The sequence below is a fragment of the Delphinus delphis genome, chromosome 9, assembly GCF_949987515.2.
Source record: "Delphinus delphis chromosome 9, mDelDel1.2, whole genome shotgun sequence".
NCBI lineage: Eukaryota > Metazoa > Chordata > Mammalia > Artiodactyla > Delphinidae > Delphinus > Delphinus delphis.
Window position 1 is genome coordinate 31270259 of NC_082691.1, and position 12514 is coordinate 31282772.

A 12514-nucleotide genomic window follows, 5' to 3' on the forward strand; every position below is an offset into this window, starting at 1 on the left:
CTCTCAGACGACAAAGAGAAGCAAAGAAAACTAAAATGACTTGCTCAAGTGACAGCTAGTAAGTGAAAGGATTGGGATTTAAACCCAACCAGACTCGCTGCGGAGTCCTATGCTCTCAACTGGTATGTTCTACCTCCTCTCAAAGAATCCATGGGTCTTGATAGAAAAATTAGAAACAGAGGTAAGTATGTAAAGTTGGGGGGAAACTATCCATAATCTCCCCACGCAGGAATAATCACGGTAAATCTGTTGCACATTTTTCCAAATCGATACACACATCTAAATAGCTACACCGAACTCTGTATAACATACTCTTTAATCTGCTTAATATATTGTAAACCTTTTCTATGTAAATATATTAATTACACTGCTATGTCATCACATTTAATGGTCCCACGGTATCCCATTTAATAGAAGAAACAATCTATTAAACCAGCCACCTATTAAATGTTTGGATCGTTTATGAATAATGCTGAGATGAACAACCTTATCCACACATCATCGTTCGGTTAACCAATTTACTTAAGGTAATTATAGAAGCAGATATAAAATACTTGGTGAGAATATGTTTTAAAGTTCTAGACAAACATTGCCCAATTGTTTATAGAAAGTATTTAATAAGTTTATACTCTCATTTGTAGATTATCAGAGTAACTTCTCTTGTCACACCTCTTTTTCAGAATTTTCCCAGCTGATTTGAAAGATATATTCTATCTTACGAACCTGAAGATCATTTTATTCCCTACTCTACCTCTCCAACAGACACACACTTTCAGTGGTGGGAAACTATATTTGGACCTTGGAGGATTCTTTTAAAAGTATAGCTCAATTTGTGGAGCACAGACATCTTTACAATGTTGAGCCTTTTTGTCTAAAAGTATGGTATAAATGTATTCAGGGGTAATTCTTATAAAACATGCCTGTGTGGCATGATCATTTTCAATAAGAAAACAAGGTCTCAGCAGTTGAAGTAAGGCCATAGGTCAGTGAATAAACTAAGGAGAATTAAAGTAAAAAGCAAATTTCACCCAAGCCTGCCTCACATCACTAACATGTGACTCCTTTCCTGCAAAAAAATCCTAGGCTAACTGTCTTGGATTTAATTTACCACTGAGATTGAGTCCTCCTTATTCTAGATCATCTTATAACCCAAGGCCGAATTACAGAAGGCAGAGACCTTCCAAGTCCCTGAAATCTTCTCTTAAGGAATGTTAAGTATCTCATGCTCAATGTCTAAACCCTACTGACTTAGATGACTCAATGAAAATTACAGAACCAGTCATTTGATGGTAAAAAATGCGAACACATGTCTGGGTCAGGATCAAACAAAAGTAGCACAGGCTGGATTCACTAAGCCTTCTTGTTGACTATTTGTAGACAATGCCTATTTTCTAAAAACTACCAAGTTACACCTCTCTGCCCAGTATGACCATACTGGACATGAAGAATTCCACATTCAGCCAAAAGCATCCAACAAGAAGCAAAGATATAATCCCTGTTTCCCTAAAATATAAAACTAGACAAAAGAAATTCATAAAATGTTGAGTCTGGAAAATCAGCCTTTACAGATTATCTAAATCAATCTTCCTTTTCCAAATGAGATCAAGTTCAAGAGAAAGCAAGCTACCCAAGGTCACACAGCCAACTAGCAGCAAGAGAAGTCCCATAACTGGGTCTCTTGACTCCCTTGGTCAATGACTATCCCACCACGCTTTGACACATGCAGATCCAGTTGAACAATACCTCTTTATTAACTGATTTCCAAAAAATAATTGCAAAAAATAGAAAGCCTTTCTTCTGAATAATTGAAATTAGACTGTATGCTTTTTAAGTTGTTGTAAATTAAGGCTGATTCTGTAAACAATACTTAAGAAACACTAAGCCTTTATCATTAAATAATTTTAATAAAATAAAAACATTTCCTTTCAAACAAAACCAGATTTGAGCATAATTCTTCAAAACTCTTCAATATCCTTAAAATATACATGTTAGACATATAACACATTTTTCAAGGAGCCAATTAATTCACTGAAAAAATGATCAATTGGAAATTGTCAAATAGTGCAGGAATAAAGGTGTACATTTCTGGCAGGCCAGCCTCGGAAAGAGAAAATGCAGCAGCTGGTACAAAGGAAAACCTTAAACAAACATATTCTCCTGTGGTATTTGCTTAAATAAACCAGTCTACCAAAACATGAAATCAAGACCTACGCATGTATCTGCTTCCATATGCTCTCTGTATTACATCAGTACAGTCACTGAGAAAGCGCTGAGAAAAACACGTCTTTCTACAGTCACTGAACATGAGAAAGTAAAGGGAGAAGCTGGAAGGGTTGTGATTTTGTGAATGCAGAAGAACATCGAATTCAGATTTCACTGAGCTGTGGTCATCGATGAAGTTAACTGTGGAGCCAGAACAAGAATCCATCCTGACAAATCATCTGCTATGATACGGTTAGTATTTGAACTACTGCCAGGTTTAATTCGTGGAAAACCCAGTGAGGAGAGGCCGGCTGCTACTGTACTTTAGAGAAGAACTAGCTTTCTTATTCAGTTTTTTTTTTTTTAATGTTTAAAGTTAAACAATATGAAAAACGCTGTAATTATTTAAACCAAATATACAATGTTAAAAAATCAAGGCTGTCTCCAAGAGATTCACTCAGTGGTTATCTTAGGGCACTGTCAAAAGTTAGGTCTCCAAGCCAAAAAGTAACTCGAAAAATATTCAAATAAGTGCTCTATTGAACGCTAATTTCTGCCACAGGTTTTTCTTCACTTTAAAGCATTGTTCTCTGCCTTAATGCTATAAGGAAGTAATAAGCCCACAAAAAAATATTTGCCATTCCTCAATTAAATGTACACTTCTCCCTTGCTGCGCTAAGAATTCAGAGCTAATGGTCCATGTACTAATGACTGCAATCATTAGTTATGAGCTGCATTTTAACAGCTTCCAAATGAAATCCACTATAGTCACAAACTGTTTTATGAGGCTATCTTAATGGCATATGTTCCAGCTAAAGCCTGATGCTAGAAGAGAAGCAACTCTTTAGAGAGAACAGGATAGCCAGAAATTTGCTGGAAACATTTCATTAGACCATACACCTAGATACACAAATAGAGACAATTTATATGATGCTTTTTCTTAGCGCAACACAAAACTTCTTAAAATAAACAACTTAATTTCTCTGTATAAGGGTGATACGTCTTGGGGTCAGATGTTGGCCTTTATTTAGGGTGAGGCTGTTCTGCCGTCTTGATAACACCAGGGAGACAATACACAGAGTTAAGGTAGGTGTCTTCCTAGAGAAGACAAAGGTAGACCTTGTCCCTAAGGTAGACAAAGTTTGCATCTCCTAACGTACTTGTTATACTACTTTAAACATGAGAGTAAATGACGAGTCTGAGAAAAGTCTGACCTCATGTTCATATGAAGTATTTAAAAAACCACCTCTCTAACTCATTTTATATTTCTTTTCAAAAGGGTGACTCACAGAAGGTCCAATTCAGCACGTGTTCATTTTATACATCAGGAAAACCACCTTCCTCGCTCCAGTCTTCTAAGTGACACCTACTGCTACCAGGATGACTAGATTAAGCGGCCAATAACTATGACTAAATACCACCCAGCAGAAAAATGTTAAATATTATTAGATTAAAACTTCAGAAATGAGCCTATGGGAAAGTAAAGGTGTTACGTGCCCCCCTCCCCAAATTTTTACAGTGAGGCCCAGCCCACCGTAGCTCAGAATATGAGCTTATTTGGAGATAGAATCTCTACAAAAATAATCAAATTAAAATGAGGTCATTAGGGTGGGCCCAAATCCAATATGACAGATGTCCTAACAAAAAGGAGAGATTTGAGCACAGAGAGAGGCAAAGAGAGAAGACAGAGGTGAAGAGACCTATGGAGAAGCTGACCATCGACAAGCCATGGAGAGAGGCCTGGAATAGATCCTTCCCAAGAAGGAACCAATCTTGCCAACATCTTGATTTAGGGCTTCCAGCCTCCAAAACTGTGAGACAATCAATACCTGTTCTTTAAGCCAGCCAGTTTGTGGTACTTTGTTATGGCAGCCCTAGAAAACTAATACAAAGAGATATCCCCAAACTAGAGAGGAGGGACAGTCATGTGACATTAAAAAGGTGTCTCAAGTTCAAGAGGACAGAAAAACAAAGGTCTTCATTCTTAAAAAATAAAACCAGAGTCAGTAATCATAGAACGAAATCTTGCTATTGGAAAGAACCTTAAGTATAGTCCATTCAGCATTACCGTTGGCAAGTAACCATCTGCACATGCCCCTTCAGCTCCTGCCACTTTGCTCTTCTCCCCTTAACACCAAAGCTCCCTGAAAGAATTGCCTCTTCTCACCATGTCTGCCTCCCTTCTTCTCACTCTCTCCTGAACCCACTCCCCGTCAAGCAGGATGACTGACTGATTGCCTCTACCACTCAACCAAAACCGCTCTTTCAAGATCACTGACGACCTCCACTTCGCGAAATCCAAGCATCAATTCCCAACGTTCCTCACACTAGAGACAACAACGGTGTTTGATTCAGTCCATCCCTCTCCCCTCTTTCAGCACTTTCTTCATTTGGCCCCCGGGACACCATTCTCCTCCATCAGCTCTCTGAGCCCTCCGGATGTGCCCCAGCACTTGGTCATTGACCTCTTCTTTCTCTACCAAAAGTCACTTCCTAGGAGATCTTAGGAAAACCTATCACCTCTTTCAAATACATAAAAATATATTTTGTACACAAAATATACATCGAATGCAATCGCTTCCCATGACTCCACCCCATCACCCTAATCTAAGCTGCTATAATGCCTCGCGAGATTGCTGTGATAATCTAACTGATCTGTTCTCACCCGTGTCTCCAGCACCTATTTTCCACATAGCAGCCAAGTTGATCTTTTTACACATAAAGCATATCACTTCTTGTAATACCCGTGGAGGGTTCTGAGCACAGAAAAAAAGGCAAAGTCTTTAACAGGCCCTAAAAGATGCCATGTCATCTGCCATACCCCATCCAGATGTGTCCTCTGCGTTTGCATCTCCTGTCTTGTCCCCCTCACTCATTCCACTCTAGCCACAAGGGGTCACTCTCCTTTGAAAATGGCAAGAGTACACACATCTCACAGCCTTTGCCCTTGCTACTCCACGTGCCTGGAAGCCCTTTCCGCAGATGTCCACATGGCTTGATCCCTCTCTCCATCCAGGTGCCACTCAAATGCCATAGCATCAAAATACCTTTCCTGACCTCTTAGATACCTCCTCTGTCCCCTCACCTCCCTTATTTTTCTTCTTAGCTTTATCACCACCCATCATATATTTGTGTAATGTCTATTTTCTACCATTTTATAAAACTCCATAAGAGCAGAAACTGTTTTTTTGTTCACTGATGAAGTTAAACAAAAGAGGAGCTGGATAAATATTTGTTCAAAGAGCAAATGAACATCACATGGCCAGCCAAAGAGTAGGTATTAAATAAACGGCACTTCGAAAAATAACCATTAGACAAGTGATTCTTAACCACAGCTGTACACTGGAATCTGTTTCCTGGACCCTGTCCTCAGAGATTCCTAAATTAGAAACAAATGATCAGTCTGAGATTCTAATGTGCAGCCAGGTTGAGAACCACTACATTAGACTATAAGTTTCTTGAAGGATTTTTTTTCATCTTTGGTACCTCTGGCACAGTGGTTGGCAAAGTGATTAATAATGTTGATTAAATGAATGAATCCATGAGAAATAGTCATTTATAGTGTTTGCTTGTTCACTTCTATGAAGATCTAACTAGTTTACAAAGTCCTTTCCATTGCTACACATCTTTACAGGTTACAATTCTTCCTTAATCTGAAGGAAGATGTTCCTCACTATAACCTCTACTCACTAGCGCCAGGTCTGCTGTTTGAAATACACTTGAAGTCCATTCTCTGAAGGTAGCTGGTCACATATTTTAAAACAATCATAATGATTGGGGCTTCCCTGGTCGCTCAGTGGTTGGGAGTCCGCCTGCCGATGCAGGGGACGCAGGTTCGTGCCCTGGTCTGGGAAGATCCCACATGCCGCGGAGCGGCTGGGCCCGTGAGCCATGGCCGCTGAGCCTGCACGTCCGGAGCCTGTGCTCCGCAACGGGAGAGGCCACAACAGTGAGAGGCCCGCGTTCCGCAAAAAAAAAAAAAAAAAACAATCGTAAGGAGCCCTTTCATTGGGCTTCTTCTTTAGTCAGGACAAATGAAAGCAAATGTAGGCAGGGTTATGCTCCAGATTCATTCTGCTGGGCAGTGTGTATCTCAGCCCACAAATAAGGACATTTAATCCAGGTTCTGAATGATAATTAAAGGTCAGCTGTCCTGGAAAGAGGAAACGGCTTTTCAAACACGGCCATGAGCAAAGCAACCAAGGATGGAAGTGCATGATAATCTCTGGAAACTGAGATTTGTGGTTAGATCGCAGAATAGGAAAGAGGCTGAAACAGGAAGGGAGTAAAAGGCAGCAAGAGAAAGCTAGAAAGGTTGCCTAAGGCCACATGACAAACAGCCTTGTACACCATATTAAAATGACTTATTTTATGACTAACTGGATCCACCTGGAGTTTAGAGATGAGAAGAGGACCAATGAAATCAAGTCAACCACTATCAACCAATCAAAAATGAAAGCAAGAAGAAAAACTAGTTTCCAGTAGACAGGAAGATGATGAATTTGGTTTGGGATGTATTCAATTTGAAGTAGTCCAGGATATCCTACTAGAAGCATCTTTGAAGGAGTTGTCAACATGCTTTTGGAGCTTGATGGAGAATCAAGCACTGAGGGTTGCATTTAAGAGTCATTTAAACAAAGGGTGTAGGTAAGACAACAGTTGAATGAAAAATATTAACGATGGTTCTCCATAGTGGGATTGCAGGTGACTTTTCAACTTCCTTGCTTGTTCAAACTACTCAAATTGTCTATAAGTATGTATTGTTTCTATTTAAACAAAAATAAGAATTAATAGAGTAAAATATGGAAAAGATCATTCAGGGAGGACATGTACACATGCAAAGAGAAGATAAAAAGCAAAAACCTGGGAAAAGCAGCATTTAGAAAGAAGTAACAGAAGAGTAGCAAGCTAAAAGAATAAGGATATAAGACTGAGTGATACAAGATTTCAGTACCTCAGAAAACAACAGAGGAGCAGCCTGAAAACAGATCTAAATGCTGCAGAGAAACAGAGTGGGATGAGGATTAAAGAAACCACTGGTAATTAGGAGATAATTATATAACAAGAAATTTAGGGAAATGACTGAGACGAAAGCCAGACTACAGTGAGCTGAAGACAGAGTAGGAAATTATAGAAATGAAGGCAAAGAGTCTGGTTTTGAAGGGAAGGTCAGAAACAAGTCATAACTGAAAAAAAGGTCAGGTTAAGGACTAGCCTACCTTTATCTGTTGGAGACTGCAGAACTCACTATTACGAAGCCAAGTGAGTTACATTCATTCTCTCTGTGCTACCAAAGTCACCATCTACTGCGACAGAAGAAATAACCCTAAATGGAACAGGTCAGCCAGTGTCCCAATCATAGTTCATATCAGTACCTTCTGTCTTTCTGGAGGAAAAAAAAAAGACCAGAATTTGCAGAGCCACTATTATTCAAAAGAGTTCTTACCTTATTCTAAATGCAAACATGTTAGTCAACCAAATTCCCATCACCTCCCACAAAAAAAGAAAAAAGAAAAGATACTACTAAACCTAGCTATCTTGCTGTATTTATGCTTAGAGAAATGTAATTTCAAGGCTTGCTGTCAAGTCTGTTGACCTGGTCAGAAGCTCGGCGGGTGTCCCTTCTCGAATGAATGAATGAATGAATGAATAAATAAATAAATAAAATCTAACTAATAATGAGTATATTTAGTTGTCCTTCCAAATGAATACAAAGACTGTTCTCATTATCCACAGAGTCCACCAACCAAACACTCATCACCATAAATAAAAAAAAAAAGTCCTCGTTTTAGCCTCTGAATGAGCAGTGGGAGGTCCGTCTTTCTCACCTGCACTCTGAGAGACATGTGTTCATTAACTGATAGTGAAATGATCCACAGGCAGACAGGCAGGCACGCAGACGCAGCTCCAACAACAAGTTTATCTAACTGACTGACTAAATGATTAGCTCTTGCAAAAAATCAAGATTTGTCTGAAATAGCACTCAACACTGAGTAAAACAGAAAACTCAAATTAGCTCCCAGAATATCTCAGAACACCGAAAGTCCCCTAGTGCTTACGCTTACATTTTAGGCTGCTGCCGTTGCACTTTATACACAACCTATTTGGAGTATCACTAATGAGTTCTTGATATTCATAGATCACATTATCATACTGGAGCTTTAGAATATCAAGTCCTGTGATTACAACTGTCACGTGAAAAATAGATGGGCGTATGTGGTAGAGCCTTACGATGGAGTGTTACTCAGCAATAAAAAGGAACAAGCTACTGATACAGACCACAGTGTGAATCTCAAAATCATTATGCTAAGTGAAAAAAGCCAGGCCAAAAAAAAAACAAAACATAAACAGTGCATGGTCATATGATTCCCTTTCTATAAAATTCTAGAAAATGTAGGAGAATCTGTAGCGACAGAAAGCATATCACTGGCTGCCTGGGGGCAGGGTAGAGGAAGGGCTACATTACAAAAGGGAAGCAAGAAGCCCTTGCGGGTACTGGAAAATGGCTATCTTGATTACAGTGATGGTTTCATGAACGTATACATATGTCAAAACTGACCAAATGGTATACTTCAAATATACGTCATTTAGTGTACTTCAATTAGTCTCCAATAAAGTTTAAAAACAGATTGAGGAAATTGTTCAATCTTCCCATAAAATATCTGAGTAACACTTTAAAGCAGTATCATTTACATATGAACAATGCATAGACTAATAACAAATGATTATTTTTAAATGCATGAAAATGTCTGAATACTTAGAACAATGTCTGGCTCATATAATTGTGATTCAAGTCTTTAAAGAAAGAGGAATAAGAAAAGGAAAACAGAACCAAGATGGCGGAGTAGAAGGACGTGTTCTCACTCCCTCTTGTGAGAACACCGAGTCACAACTAATTGCTGAACAGTCATCGAAGGAAGACTCTGGAACTTAACAAAAAAGACGCCCCACATCCAAAGACGAAGGAGAAGCCACAATGAGAGGGTAGGAGGGGCGCAATCACAATAAAATCAAATCCCATAACTGCTGGGTGGGTGACTCACAGACTGGAGAACACTTACACCACAGAAGTCCACCCACTGGAGTGAACAATCTGAGCACCACATCAGGCTTCCGAACCTCGGGGTCTGGCAGCGGGAGGAGGAATTCCTAGAGATTCAGACTTTGAAGGCTAGCAGGATTTGATTTCAGGACTCTGACATGACTGGAGGAAATAGAGACTCCACTCTTGGAGGGCACACACAAAGTAGTGTGTGCATCGGGACCCAGAGAAGGGAGCAGTGACCCCAGGGGAGACTGAACCACACCTGCCTGCTAGTGTTGGAGGGTCTCCTACAGAGGCGGTGGTGCCTGTGTCTCACCGTGAGGACAGGGACACTGGCGGCAGAAGTTCTGAGAACTGCTCCTTGGCGTGAGCCCTCCCAGAGTCCTCCATTAGCCCCACCAAAGAGCCGGGGTAGGCTCCAGTGTTGGTTTGCCTCAGGCCAAAAAATAACAGGGAGGGAACCCAGTCCCACCCATCAGCAGTCAAGCGGATTAAGGTTTTACTGAGCTCTGCCCACCAGAGCAACAGCCAGCTCTACCCACCACCAGTCCCACCCATCAGGAAACTTGCACAAGCCTCTTAGATAGCCTCATCCACAAGAGGGCAGACAGCAGAAGCAAGAAGTCCTACAATCCTGCAGCCTGTGGAACAAAAACCACATTCACAGAAAGACAGACGAAATGAAAAGGCAGAGGGCTATGTACCAGATGAAGGAACAAGATAAAACCCCAGAAAAACAACTAAATGAAGTGGAGATAGGCAACCTTCCAGAAAAAGAATTCAGAATAATGATAGTGAAGTTGATCCAGGATCTCGGAAAGAGAATGAAGGCAAAGATCGAGAAGATGCAAGAAATGTTGAACAAAGACCTAGAAGAATTAAAGTACAAACAAACAGAGATGAAATATGCAATAAGTGAAATGAAAAACACACTAGAAGGAATCAATAGCAGAATAACTGAGGCAGAAGAATGGACAAGTGACCTGGAAGACAGAATGGTGGAATTCACTGCCATGGAACAGAATAAAAAAAAAGAATGAAAAGAAATGAAGACAGCCTAAGAGGCCTCTGGGACAACATTAAATGCAACAACATTCACATTATAGGGGTCCCAGAAGGAGAAGAGAGAAAGGACCTGAGAAAATATTTGAAGAGATTATAGTTGAAAACTTCCCTAACATGGGAAAGGAAATAGCCATGCAAGTCCACGGAGCACAGAGAGTCCCATACAGGATAAACCCAAGGAGAAACACGCCAAGACACAGAATTATCAAACTGGCAAAAATTAAAGACACAGAAAAATTATTGAAAACAGCAAGGGAAAAATGACAAATAACATACAAGGGAACTCCGATAAGGTTAACAGCTGATTGCTCAGCAGAAACTCTACAAGCCAGAAGGGAGTGGCATGATATACTTAAAGTGATGAAAGGGAAGAACCTACAAACAAGATTACTCTACCCGGCAAGGATCTCATTCAGATTCAATGGAGAAATCAAAAGCTTTACAGACAAGCAAAAGCTAAGAGAATTCAGCACCACCAAACCAGCTCTACAACAAATGCTAAAGGAACTTCTCTAAGTGGAAAACACAAGAGAAGAAAAGGACCTACAAAAACAAAACAATCAAGAAAATGGTCATAGGAACATACATATTGATAATTACCTTAAACATGAATGGATTAAATGCTCCAACTAAAAGACACAGGCTTGCTGAATGGATACAAAAACAAAACGTATATATATGCTGTCTACGAGACCCACTTCAGACCTAGGGACACATACAGACTGAAAGTGAGTGGATGGAAAAAGATATTCCATGCAAATGGAAATCAAAAGAAAGCTGGAGTAGCAATACTCATATCAGATCAAATAGACTTTAAAGAATGCTAGAAGAGACAAGGAAGGACATTACATAATGATCAAGGGATCAATCCAAGAAGAAGATATAACAATTATAAACATATATGCACCCAACATAGGAGCACCTCAATACATAAGGCAATTGCTAACAGCTCTAAAAGAGGAAACTGACAGTAACACAATAATAGTGGGAAACTTTAACACCTCACTTACACCAATGGACAGATCATCCAAAATGAAAATAAATAAGAAAATAGAAGTTTTAAATGATACAACAGACCAGATAGATTTAATTGGTATTTATAGGATATTCCATCAAAAAACAGCAGATTACACTTTCTTCGCAAGTGCGCATGGAACATTCTCCAGGACAGATCACATCTTAGGTCACAAGTCAAGCCTCAGTAAATTTAAGAAAACTGAAATCATATCAAGCATCTTTTCTGACCACAACGCTATGAGATTAGAAATGCATTAAGGGAAAAAAACGTAAAACACACAAACACATGGAGGCTAAACAATACGTTACTAAATAACCAAGAGATCACTGAAGAAAACATAGAGGAAATCAAAAAATACCTAGAGACAAATGACAACGAAAACACGACGATCCAAAACCTACAGGATGCAGCAAAAGCAGTTCTAAGAGGGAAGTTTACAGCTATACAAGCCTACCTCAGGAAACAAGAAAAAGCTCAAATAACCAATCTAACCTTACAACTGAAGGAACTAGAGAAAGAAGGACAAACAAAACCCAACATTAGCAGAAGGAAAGATATCAGAAAATCAGCGGAGAAATAAATGAAATAAAAACAAAGAAAACAATAGCAAAGATCAATAAAACTAAAAGCTGGTTCTTTGAGAAGATAAACCAAACTGATAAACCAGTAGCCAGACTCATCAAGAAAAAGAGGGAGAGGACTCAAATCAATAAAATTAGAAATGGATAAGGAGATATTACAGCAGACACCGCAGAAATACAAAGCATCTTAAGAGACTACTACAAGCAACTCTATGCCAATAAAATGGACAACCTGGATGAAATGGACAAATTCTTAGAAAGGTATAACCTTCCAAGACTGAACCAGGAAGAAATAGAATATATGAACAGACCAATCACAAGTAATGAAATTGAAATTGTGATTAAAAATCTTACAACAAACGAAAGCCCAGGACCAGATGGCTTCACAAGTGAATTCTATCAAACATTTAGAGAAGACCTAACACCCATCCTTTTCAAACTCTTCCAAAAAATTGCAGAGGAAGGAACACTCCCAAACTCATTCTATGAGGCCATCATCACCCTGACACCAAAACCAAAGATACTACAAAAAAAGAAAATTACAGACCAATATCACTGATGAATATAGATGTAAAAATCCTCAACAAAATACTAGCAAACAGA